This window comes from Nomascus leucogenys, chromosome 7b (genome assembly GCF_006542625.1).
Source record: "Nomascus leucogenys isolate Asia chromosome 7b, Asia_NLE_v1, whole genome shotgun sequence".
NCBI lineage: Eukaryota > Metazoa > Chordata > Mammalia > Primates > Hylobatidae > Nomascus > Nomascus leucogenys.
In genome coordinates this window covers 14,246,443-14,260,045 of record NC_044387.1, presented here as the reverse complement: position 1 = coordinate 14,260,045, position 13,603 = coordinate 14,246,443, and the positions used below count along the sequence as shown (strand labels likewise).

General features: G+C 39.6%; 1 protein-coding gene across 20 annotated transcripts in view; it reads right to left on the bottom strand.

Annotated features, from left to right (window-relative positions):
- Positions 1 to 13,603, bottom strand: part of RBFOX2 (RNA binding fox-1 homolog 2) — a 290,938-nt gene that overhangs the window by 241,894 nt on the left and 35,441 nt on the right. The gene's annotated exons all lie outside the window — the stretch shown is intronic.

The following is a 13,603-nucleotide window of genomic DNA, read 5'->3' as shown; positions in this document are numbered from 1 at the left end:
TGATTCAACAAGTGTCAGTGCCATACTAACTCAGTCTGTCAAACTCTGGAGCCTTTAATCTTCTACTACACCATGCTACCTCATTCGACAAATAGGTAACCATCATGTAACGAAGTAACTGCCAATATCTTTACTTATCATTGCAGATGGAAAATCAATCAGACCATCCCTGCCCTCAAGGAATTCAGGCTAACAGAGATAGCCTTTACTTACAAACTAGTAAAGGGTTATTGGCGCTATGGTTTGCCTTTACTTGTACAGGGAATGTTGGGCCTTTACTCCACCGCAAATTCATTATGACCTATTAGAAGATAACATTTGAGATGTATAGAAAAAATAGACCAATGGCCACAATGGAATATACTTAGGTCATGTAGGTAAAAGATCTTATGTGATCAACACACACACACCTCTCCAAGGCTTGACCCATAAATAGGAAAAAGAATGGGGGGAATCTATATGAGTATATTTGGGGATCTCCAACTATTCCTTCCCTTAGGTTTTCATCCTCAGAGATGTTCCACGTTTTGTTTAAAGAGATCATTTTCTAAGAAGTAGTGGTTGTGGTGAGATTAGAACTATCTGGCCCAATTACTAAACTGGATAATTGCTGAAAGTTCTACCCTGGTTTTCTAATGGTTTTCTACTCAAAGCAAAGGAGTAACTCTTGTGTATGAAACAGAGCAAAAGTTAAATATCTACCAAAGCACAAAGCACCAGGTTTACTTTCAAAGGCAAATTTATCCCCAAAGTAACCAGGCTTTACCATCAATTAGGTGCAAATTAAGCGGTTTTCTTCTGGTTATAAATCAATTAGGGGTGGGGTGGAGGGGGGAAGTGCTATGTCTCTTGGTATTGCCCTGAGTTTCGCAAGCAGCTTGCGTACAGACCATACACCATTTACAAGACAAGAAAGAGGAAGACCCAATAGTAAATATGACAATCTCTGCCCTCAGAGAACTTACAGTTTAGCAGGTGGGACAGATACATTAAAAGAAAGGACACCTTCCGGATTGGAATGGGATCGGGGTCAGGAAAGGCTTCCTTGAAAAGAAAATACCATTTGGCTCAGATCTAAGGAGCAACATGACTTTGCACGCTTATGTATTTACGTTATGTGTTTTACTTTATGGAGAATTTTCTGAGTAGAGAGGTAAAAAGAGATACAAGAAAAATGGTATAAAGACACAGAGGAGAAAAAGATAGCAAGTGATTCCATTCTGCTGGGACATAAATACTAAGAAAGAAGCCTTTGAAGGGCTTTTAGTAGCGGAATAATAAATTTTTAATCACCAAAACAACTTTATGGTAGTAATTATTATCTTCATTTTACTAATGAAAAAACTGAGGCTTGAGAAAAGTTAGGTAGATTGAGCAAGGTCCCACAACAAAAAATATGCAGATCAACTGTAAAACCCATCCTCTTTCTGTTCTATTTCCCTCAGAGTTATACACAGAATGTAGCCAGTTCCTTGGATTTCACAGACAAATCACCTTTTCCCTAGATACTCAGCCCTTGGTATTTAACGATTTCAAAAATCCAAACATTCAGCCAGGCATGGTGGCTCACACCTGTCATCCCAGCACTTTGGGAGGAAAGCTGGGCAGATCACTTGAGGCCAACAGTTTGAGACCAGCCTGGCCAACATGGTAAATCCTTATCTCTACTAAAAATACAAAAATTAGCCAGGTGTGGTGGTGCACGCCTGTGGTCGCAGCTACTCAGGAGGCTGAGGTGTAAGAATCCCTTGAACCTAGGAGGCGGAGATTGCAGTAAGCCAAGATCATGCCACTGCACTTCAGCCTGGGTGACAGAGCAAGACTCCATTTCTCCATTTCAAAAAAAAAAATTAGAATTAAAAATTTAAAAAAGCAAGCATTCACCAAAGTTAATTTTAGCTTCATTTGGAGGTCAATCCCTTAGTAAAATTGAATATAACCATTTTTATGGTTTTACTGGTTTTCACCAATGTGAATTTGCACACAAGAAATTAAACATTTTCTCCTTATGTTCGAGGCCCCAAAAGATCAAGGCAGCAGTAAGAAGACAGCCCACACAGAATTCACCGTATACTCTGTAACACACAACACATCAGCATCTATTTTATCCAGCAGCAGGAAGACTTATAAGTCAGGACCCCACAATTATCCCTGTAGAGAGGCACACCAAAGGGAATGTAGGCATAACAGCTACAATAATGGTAACACAAATAGCCATCTGTACTTACAGCCAATCATGCCAAGGGCTTTTAAACACCCACATCCCTACTGCCTCCCTCTCTCTCCATGCAGGTGGGCAAATTCCTTTCCATTCTTCTCCAACCCACATAATTCCAGGGGAATAGATAATCTGATGCTAGGAGCAAGAAGCAAAGAAAGCTGCTATACTTTTGAACACAAAAGACCGAAAAGGAAGAGTCCTAATTCCCCCACCCTGTGTTCTACCCATTAAACCAGTATTTCTCTATTCTTTCTACTGTTTAAAACACAGAAGAATAGCTCCTGTTACATCCCCCAGGTCCCTTTCCCTGACTTCCACCAGTCCCAGCTAGTTTAGACCCTCCTCCCCCCATCTCCCCATTTACTCAATTCTCTCAATGCACTTACCACATTACAGGTCTTGTTGGTACCATTCTCCCTACTACACTGGGAGCCCCTGAGGTCATGGACTGTCTCTTTCTCTGCCTCCCTTCACATCCTCAACAGCCAGCATGGTACAGGGCATACGGGCGCTAAATAAACATTTGCTGGGTGATTACAAGAACTGTGGAATGAACAGGGAAGTGGGTAGGAGAAAAGGAAATGGTTGGACAGTAATTTGAGGTCTGAGGGTCCAGGATATCTGAATAGAAACCATGCTACAGTCCCTACAATGGAACATGTTGAGTGCAACAGTTACATAAGAAAAATCATCCTTTAACAGTCTCTGATAGAGTGTTTTAGAACAAAAGCTGTTCTAACTCTAACAAGCTAAGGGTATCGTTTAAAAAAAAAAACCACTAATCCTATTTATTAGTGTTATGCCCCCAAAGGCAAAACAGCAACAAGAGAATGTGGCCTACAAAACTACCACAGCCCTACCACTGAGCTCCAGCTCCCAAAACAAATAGCTTTTCAGGACTCCTCTTTCTTTGACAGCTGTTTTACCCACCCTCTCCCCTTAGCCTCTTCCCTTCATCCCCTACAAGGCAGCAAAGCAAACAACGACTGCACTACAAAATCCAAGAATCATCAGAAAGACAAATCTCCCCAGTTCTCCTAAGTTTATCCTGAGGGCTGCTGGCAAGATAAGCAATTTTTTCCTCATTATGGTAGACTTCACCTGGGTGATGAATGTAGCTATCAACTTTTCAACAAGGTGCTGGAAATAGTAGATCTCAAAACCATACCTTAGTAGTGCACCTGCCCAATCTGCCCTCAGCTCTGCAACCAGGAGGCTTTTACCAGCTCTACTTTAGCTCTAATCCACCAGCTATTACCCGCCCCCTAAAAGGGGCATCTGCTCTTGAACCTTCCTTACTAACTATACTTGTCAAAATCAAACAGAATCTGATAGAAAAGTAAGACAGGAAAGGGATATAATAAGTTTCTAAGATTGTCTCAATTTAAACCCTTTGGCCATATTTTTACCTGGATTTTTTTTTTCTATTGAAGAAAACTATAATAATTACTTTTAGGGGATGCTGATTTTTATTAGATTTTACTTTGAATCACTGTAGTAAGATGTTAGAGCTAAAAGCAATCTCAAAAATAACATCATATCCCCACATTTTGCAAACGGAGAATGACCCAGAGATGTTAATAACTGCTTAACTATAGTTACACAAAAAAATTTCCTAGATCATCAAATCCTGGATGGCAAGACCTGTATCTAATTTGTCTCCAGTGTCCAACAGTGTTCAGCACTTGATAAATGGTTGGTTAACTGAACTAAATGAACACAACTAATTAGTGGGAATCTAGAACTATGACCCATGACCATTTTACTTCAAGTACAATGTTTTCTCATTACATGTGACTAGAAAGCTAGAGTCGATGAATAATTTGGAATCCAAGCTCTCTTCCTCCTCAACGACCAGGCACACTCTGTTTATCTCTGACACCATCTGTAAGATTTCCAATCTCTGTATGTTCAACTGCTCTAAAAATCATACATTTCTAAACTGATTCCCTAAAATAGCTCTCCTCTTCCACTCAGATAATTTTTTTTAATAGTTCTCTTCAATTATCTAATCTTCTTAATGACTGATCTCTTGGGGATCTCTCCTTATACCTTAACAACTTACAATAAGCTACAAAAATCTGTCTCCTTCCCTTGTTTGTGTCCCCCTAGGCCAATGGTTCTCAACCTTACTGCATACTAAAATCATCTGAAGATGTTTAAAAAAACAAACCTGATTCCTGGGTCCTGCCCCCAGAGTTCCTGATTTAATTGGTCTGGGTAGGGTATGGCCTAAGCACTGAAATGTTTAAAAGCTTCCCAGGTGATTCTAACGCACAGTTAGCTAAGATTGAGAACCTCTGCCCTATGCCCTCAGAAACTCACCACTTAGTCCATTAATACTCTAAAAATAACTACATACTGCCAGTTGTTCTGGACTTGCAAAATATTAGACTGCTTTGCACCAAGGCAGAGTGTGTTGCTAGACTGAAGGCACATTGGAACCATACCCTTGTTTCACATCTGTTATATAATAAAACTGTGGTAAATATGTTGGTAAAGCTCTATAAATCATTAATGATAATGAATGCCCAGCATCTGGCTAAAAGACTACAGAGGGGAAAAAGCTGTACTGAAGTTGGCTCAGAAACACATTTAGTCTCTCAATTTTTTTTTTTAACCAAAGATCTAGAGTCCTTCAAATCCACATGGTCTTTCTGTATCAAAAATAGCTTTTTGTGGCACATGAACAAACCCAACCCGAAAGAAGCACAAGAACATACTATGTATTTTCATGCCTCCATGAGTCTGCTCACCCCAGTATCTATGTCTGGAACACCCTTACCCAGTCTGCATAGAAAACTCCTATTCATCTTTCAAAGCTGAGTTCAAATGCCTCCTTTAATCATTCATTCAACAAATACTGAGAATTCACTAAGTGACAGGCAATGGAGATACAACACTAAATGAGACACAGTCACTGGCTTCACAGTGCTTACACTCAAGTCCTTGGGAGGACAGCCAGTAAACAAGGAGACAAATTTTTAAAATTCCCGATGATGTGAAGAAAAGATGACAACACAATGTGACACAGTAATGGTGGATGGTGACCATTCCAAAGTAGACTCATTTGGTCCCTCAATCCAAATCAAGAAAGGAGACTTTATCACATTCCTTTTCACACTCTCAGAATTGACTCTTGCTACAGACACAATGAATATTTTGAATGAACAACAAAAAAAGAGTAAGAAAGGCAAAAGTAAAATACTAATAGAAATAATCGTAATCAACTAAAAGTCAAGAGACACAAACCCTAGGCTGTTCCAACTACCTACTAGGTTTTCAGCGAATCTCTTCCTCTTGTCTGTAAAATGGGTGGACTGGATTAGACCGGGATTGTAACACTCACCAGAGGTAAAGAGTGAAGTGCACAGGTAGAGACTGTGCAATACTGAAGCAAACGGGTCATTCCAAAAGGGAGCAGCCACTATTTAGCTCCTGCAGATTGTCAGATGTAGGAATGTGGGCCCCGTGCTGCCAAGTGAAGCAGCCACAAATCTGGGTTTCACGTGAGCTTTCCCAATGTTTAAATGTTAAATCCAAAGGCCTTTAAAATACTGTGTTATCCAAACAAAATCCCATGTGTGGGAGCCACACCAAAGGCCTATAGTTTGCAACCTCTTGACTAGATAATCTTTAAGTCCTCCCTAATTCTAACAGTCTATGGCTCTAAATGAAATATCTTCTCAAAGAAAAACACTTAAGAGGAGACAACGAGGTCAAAGAATAGAAAGAGAAAAGGACAGTCTCCTTCCCAAGTGTTCCAATCAGATCACAGAAGGTGGGAGGATCACTGGAGCCCAGAAGTTCAAGGCCAGCCTGGGCAACAAAGCAGGAAACACTCCAACTCTAGATAGATAGATGATAGCTAGATAGATTAGGTAGATAGACAGATAGATAGATAGAGTCTTCCTCATAATTCATAGGCAGCAAATCCTTGTTGCTCAGAAAGAAAATGCAAAATGCAGCCTGGATAATGAAAAGACCAATTCTAATCTCTCCTTCAGATTATAAAAGCAGCCAGTCCACTATATTTTTAGTAATCTGGGGCTGAATTGTTGTGCTTCTGCCCACATGAGCTTAATAAATACCGCTATTATAGGCAATCAGGAATGCTTAAATAGAGGCACAACCCATGTGCACACACACAGACACAGACACCCCACATAGCACAAAGCAAGGAAATCAATTATGCTGAAGACTGGCAAGATGCCCCAAAGACACAGCAGGAATTTGATATGAACAGCAGGATGAGGAAGGAGAATGAATAATTCAGACTCCCTGATTCACTTAACAAAGTCCTGTCAAGCACAAGCTGAGACCCACGGTTTGTGGGCTGAGCTCCCTGGGCTAAAAGGCAACACAAGCTCACTGTCTGAATGGAAAGCTCACTGTGCCTGCTGTGGAGGTGGGAGAAGGAAGAAATGAAAAACGTGCACGTCGAATAGAAGTCAAGTTATTTTTCTGAGAGCCAGTTCATCATAAAAGACCAAACTTGAAAGCAGACAATGTTTTCATACTGTTATTAGCAAAGGAAAAAGAACATGCATATTTTATTTATGCCCACCCTCTTTAAGAAGGCCTCCACTGGATTAACAAGCCCAAAGTAAATGAGATAATGGAAAAGGCAAAAGAAAGAAGTATCAGCCGGAATAGCTAAATGTATAGACATATTCCCAATCCTTACCCTCTCACCCCAGTGTTTAAGAAAGTTATCAACCTGAACTATCTTCAAGCTAGCAATGATGACTGTGGACTTATGGACTATCCATCAACTGCTTCACCTAAGTTCCTCATGATTTTTAGACACCAGCCAATTCTGAAAACAGATCCAGATCTATACCAAGCATTACTCAGTCACCATAAACTCTTACTTCACTGGAAAATAGAGTTTTGTATAAAGGTCTTTTTTTTTTAGACTGTTACATAAATGACCTAGGAAAGAAAAAGAAAGGTAAACAGTCCAACCTGTTTTCATGTGTCTTTATGATAGGTTTGGTGTTTTATCTTCCATTTTTGTTTTTTAGTAACAAGAATAAAATATTTGTAATCATACAGCATTTAAATCTCTCAAAGCTACAATACTCACTGATGCAAATTCAGTCTTACATTTGTAAAATATTACTTATAAACAACACACCAAGAATGCATTAACTTCTGAATGCCACAATACTAAAATTGTGTTTGTACAATCAAGGGAAAAGAACAAATTTAGGCTGTTCTTTACAATTCCTTCAGAATTCCTTCTAAGGCTATAAAGACACAGTGACCAAGTTCTAAATATTATACTATTCTGAGTGGCAGAAAACAGATTTCAGAAAGCAATTACTACCACAAACAAATGCACTTAGCATGAGCTCATACATTTAAAAACCATTTTAAAAATTAATCTGATTCCTCAAAGTTATCAAAAGTAACTAACAACTTTTCAAAATTCAAATGGCTGAACAGGAGATGTTTCAGTCCTAAAAGTAAAAAATAAATAGCACTGAAATTGAATAGTAATTAAATAACCTGCTCCTTCTGATAATAACCAAATTTTCCTATTTACATCAGGTCAGCCTCTAGGGAATTAATCTGTCAGTCTGCCATAAAGAAGTGTGTGATACAACAGCAGTGACTCAAACCAGAGAACCTATGAGAGGAGGCAGCAACCACACCAGATGGAACTTTCTGCTCACATTCTATGTCACAGATCAGGATCTAAGGGTTCATAAGGCAAGCTCCTAATGGTCACAGATGGGGGCCCCCAACTGCCAAATGCTTACTGACTGGTGCATCTAAAAATGAGATAATACAAAGTCTGATATGCCTTTTCTTTTGTCAAAGAACAATAAAGCAATTGTTGATCAACATTAGCAAGTTGGAAAATGGATGACAAACTTCCCGGAAGAAGAAAAAAACTTATTCTGTAAATTATTTGGTGAGGTTGGGGCAAAAGTATTTTTCTTAAAGCTCCCCAGAGGATGCTAACAGGCAGCCAAGATTAAGAAACACTGGTCTAATTCAGCCTTGAAACAAACTAACCAGAGCCACTTAACCAGTGAAAGCCAGAGGTAAAACACTAAAGGGGGACCACCTTGGCCTTTGAATATGACTTTGTTTGAAATGATTATCTCTAGCAAAAGAACCACACAGCGATCATTCACCCTGCAAATTTAGGATCTATATTCCATACAGATAAGGTTCTTTCAGTTCTAAAATCCTAAAATCCATACAACCATTAAATGGCAATAAACACTAAGCTTACTATAAATCAGGTACTGTGCTACATACTGGGAATTTAAAAAGAAAAAATAAAGATTAAAACAGAGTCCCTACCCTCAAAGAGCTTACAGTTTGGCAGGAGCTCAAAGGAAATAGGCTCTTATAATACAGTAAAATAAATCCTAAATAGGGAAAAGTACAAGGTGCTATGAAAGCAGTCAAGAGAGTTCCTAACCCTATCTTAGAAATTCAGTAAAAGATTCCCAAAGGTTTATTGAGACCAATAAACCAAGATCTCAAAGATAAGGGTTAGTGCCATAAAAGGTGGAATGAGACATGTTATAGAGGGAATGAAGTGAAGCTGCATGGTGTATGCATGAGCGGGTCAAGCGGTGGGAGATGAGGTAGGAGCCAGATCACCAATGGCTTTTAGTGGGACTAAAGGACAGTGAGATGATCAGAGTTGTTTCAGAAGGATCACTCTGAGAAAAATTACTGCAACGCAATGATGTGGGATGGGAGGGACGAAATTAAAGACAGAAGGACCATTTAAGAGGCTATAACAGTAGCTTCAGCAGCTGGGTAAATGGTGGCACTGGTTGCTGAGTTACACAAGGACAGAATTTTGCAGAAATTCCAGGTAAGGGCTGGGCGTAGTGGCTCATGCCTGTAATCCCAGCATCTTGGGAGACCGAGGCGGGCAGATCACCTGAGGTTATGAGTTCAAGACCAGCCTGGCCAACATGGCAAAACTCCATCTCTTCTTAAAAAAAGAGCAGATAAGGAGGAATCAGTTTTAGATGCTGTGTTTGCAGTTAACTATGGGGTATCCAAGCACAGATGCACAATGAGCAGGTGGATACAGACATCCTAAGTGCAGGAAAGAGATCTAGGCTAGAGACAGCAATTTGGAAGTTGTCAGCATATAGATGATAAATAAAGCCTTAGCAATAGATGAGCTTGCCCAAGGAGAAATATATATAATTTAAAAGAATTAAAAAGAAAAAGGCCTAGAATAGAATCCATTCAAGCACCAACTTTTAAGTGGTGGGCTGAGGAAGGGATAATAAAAATGCACTGGCAGACAGAGGGAGATATTCTAAAAAGCATGGTACAAGAGAAGCCAGGGAAGAGAGGCATTCCAAGGACAAAGACGACAGAAAGGAATATTCATTGGATGTAGCTGCAAGGGGGTTAACGGTGATTTTGGAGAAAAAGAGTTTCAATGTTGTGGTTAAAGAGTGTAACTCTTTAACTGCAATGGGCTCAAAGGGCACAGACAACTATTTTAAGAAGGTGGCTTGTAGAAGCGAGGAGAGTGAAAAGCAGATGGAGGGTAAAGATAACTAAATGTGCTAGATTTTATTTATTTATTTTGTTTAAAGTTGATGAAAAAAAGATATAGAAGGGCAGAGTTAAAATCTTGGGAAAAATCCAAGTAGAACTCACTACAGAAAGGATGAAAAGTGGCACTCAAATTTGGTGGCACGAAGGTAAAAGAGCTCCAATCTGAGGGTTTCTATAAATTAAGAGGCAAGATTAAGTAAAGGGAAGCAAAAGGAAAGGAAATGTAGGACAATGAGGGATGTTTAAACAGCCACTGTGGCAAATCCCCAAGAGGTCACTTAAAAACAGAAATACTGGCCAGGTGCGGTGGCTCATGCCTATAATCCCAGCACTTTGGGAGGCCAAGGTGGATGGATCACTGGAGGTCAGGAGCTCGAGACCAGCCTGGCCAACATGGTGAAACCCCAACTCTACAAAAATACAAAAAATCAGCTGGGCATGGTAGCACACACCTGTAATTCCAGCTACTCAGGAGGCTGAGGCAGAAGAATCGCTTGAACTCAGGAGGCAGAGGTTGCAGTAAGCAGAGATCGTGCCACTGCACTCCAGCCTGGTGACAGAGTGAGACTCTGTCTAAAAACAAAACAAAACAAAACAAAACACACACAGAAATACTACCAGGCAGGAGTCAAGGGTCTAGGAAAGGTTGGATATTAGAAAGGCAGAGCTGCACTGAGTTTTGCCAGGTAGGAAAAATACAATGAAAAATGAAAATAAAGAGAGGATATTGGCCAAAGAGCTGTTTAAGAGAAGGACGACGAAGTCTAAACAAGACAGGGAAGGGAGCAAAGACAGGGGAGTTAACAAAAAGGGAGAGAATACAGAGAGGGCCAATGCACTGGCTTTCTCAATGACACTGGAGAAAAGAGGCAGTGGGGGTAACTAAATGAGAGAACTGAAGAGTCTTAATGAGCAAATGAGACACTTGTCTTTAAATTTTCAGAAATTAAGCAGTTCTAAATTGACTAACCCCAGGATGTGCCCTTAGAATAGCTGGTGAAAGAGAAAAAAGGCAATGAAACAGATTAATTAGAGAACCAGACATAAGACTAGCTAAGGTGCTGGATCAGTCTTCCACACAGACACTGGAGTCTCTTAGGACAATAGCAACACTTAAGGTAAGAAGAAAGCCCACAATCCAAGAGCTACAAGTTTTTGTTCATGTTTTAAATGAGGGAGGGACAAAACAAACAATAAATGACAGTACCACATAAGGGAAAAGGTTAGACTAGCCAGATTACACGAGCTTTTAAGGAACAGGGAATTTCACCCAAGGGTATAGGATTTTATGTAAACATTGGAGAGGGGAGAGAGAGAACAGAATACTAATCTCCCTAATACAGGAGAACAAGGAACACCAAAACACCCACTAAGCCAAGCATGGTGTTGCACACCTGTAGTCCCAGCTGCCTGGGAGGCTGAGGCAGGGGGATCACTTGAGCTTGGGAGTTTGAGACCAGCCTGGGCAACAGAGCGAGACCCCATCTCTAAATTTTAAAAATTACAAAAACAAAAAACCCACCCACTAGAAGGGAGATAGGGGATGTAAAGTCCTGAGAAAGAAAACAAATTTAGTTATGAGAAAGGAGCAAATATAACACGCAGTTAAGAGGCTGAAGATGAAGGAAGTTTGCTTACTGTGCAACAGGAAAAAATAGGACAGTCTATGAGGGAAGGAGCCACTGGAAGATCAGAATGGAAGAGAAAAAGTATAAAGTCAGTTAGGCCTGACAACAGAGGAATATACAGATGGCCCACAAGTACTTACATTCTGGATGCTGACCAAGGAGTGCAGAGTTGAAAGAATGGTCTGTTTGGGTACTGCAAGCTTTCTTTAAAAGAAAAAAAAAATTAGTCCAAAGAATTCCTTAACAGAAAATTGGAGGGAAGCAGGAGGACTTGGGCCTTTGGACAGAAGTCAGCATCAGCCAGATTTAAGTGAGCTTTTAGGAGTCACAGTCAGAAGAGCAGAGGAGAACAGGGTAATCCAAATATCATGTCACCTACCAAACATTGAAAACAATGGCAGCTCTGGTCACTGGAGAGAGGAAGAACCCTGAGATTCTGCAAGGAAGAAACCACGGCCTAAAGTATCTATTTTGCCAAAGCAAACAAGAAAACTCTCTGAATGAAGTTAGTTATGATGTGGACTGACTCAGGCTGACAAGAATGGGCACCAGATTCAGGTTTCTGGCACCTTCGATAATGACTGATGAACTAATAAATAATGAAGCCTCAAGATTCAAGAACTTGGATACCTCTAATCAAAAATAAAAATTAACAAATCAATTACTTTTTTACAAACCTAATATATGTAACCACTCCTGTGGCTAAGTGCTTTCCTTGAAATATCTCATTAGTTCTCACAACTCTGTGAGGTAGAAACTATTATTAACATTTTACAGATGAAGGAACTGAGCCTCAGAGAAATTGAGAAACTTGCCTAAGGTAATAAATCTATTAAACAGCAAAGTCAATAGGACTCTAAACCCCAAACTCTTAATAACTGAGCTCCACTTGACTCTTACCTTGCCATGCCAGCATATTGCCAATATGCTTAAGGTATAACCTCTGAAATATACAACTCAAAGTATCATTACTAGCAGAGAGAACGCAAAGAAATAAAAGGCATGGTCCTCAAGAAAATTAACTCTGCTTAGAGAGACAACAGATAACCAAACACACACATACACACACACACACACACACACACATGCGCGCGCGCGCACACACACACACACGTAACAACTTGAAACTATGTTTAAGTATTAAAATAACAAAGGTGACAAGGATACAGAAGATAACAGTATCTAGATTCAAGAGTTCTTTAAATCTCTGTCCAAAGCAACAAACTAACAATCCATTCTTCTAGCCCCGCAGACTTCTCAAACTTCAGAGATAATTTTAAATTCCTTAGGAAATACCTGATTAAAGCTTACTAAAACACCAGAAAAAAATGAAATCAAATGGTTTTAACTGAATACTTGTTCTCTTGATTCTTGAACCCTCTCATAACCCAACCACTTCCCACTACGATACGTAGTTTCCTTATAAAAAAGCTCCATTTTGACCCAAAGCAGATGGAAATTTACCTTTACTGATTATGTCTCCTGGGTCATTTATCCAATATGTCTTGCCTCTTGCTTCAATATAAACTTCAGAAGTTCGAAGCTAAGCCAAAAACAAAACAGCTACAAGATGAGGGTTAGTAAGGATGAACCCACTCCTGGAAACATCTATGTCTCTGCCTTACAACTCTGAATTCCCTCACATCTTCCACTCAGCCTCGTATGTAAATGAACTCCCCTCCCTTTCCCTACTTGGAGACAGAAAACAGGATACCTTGCTTTACTTTCAAACTTCTCAGAGGTAGGATGAGATATAGAATGGTTATTAAGTGCTCTGAATCTCAAGCAAAATATAACATACAAAAACATAATACAATACTGGTTTTAACATATTTACCATGTAATGTCCAAACAGCTTTATTCCACTACTAAGAATCAACTAAGGAACACATAAGACAGAAAGGACATAAACAGATGCATATACAAGTGTTAAAAGCCCAAGAAAAGCTAAATTCACCTTTGCCCCTCAAAAGGACCATTTTGATTACAGGTCAGAGTTTGCATCATCAAAATGAATCAAATTGTTCCAAGTAATACTGAAATAGCAGTTGAGGGTAAAATGAACTTTAGCCACTGGACTCTGACCATCATCAGAGGCAGTTATATTAAAACACAGGTATGTTAACAGGGGAAAATAGCAGAAAATAAAGGTGGATGTAATGGTTTTAAAATATGCTCACAAACTACTTGATACTACTCC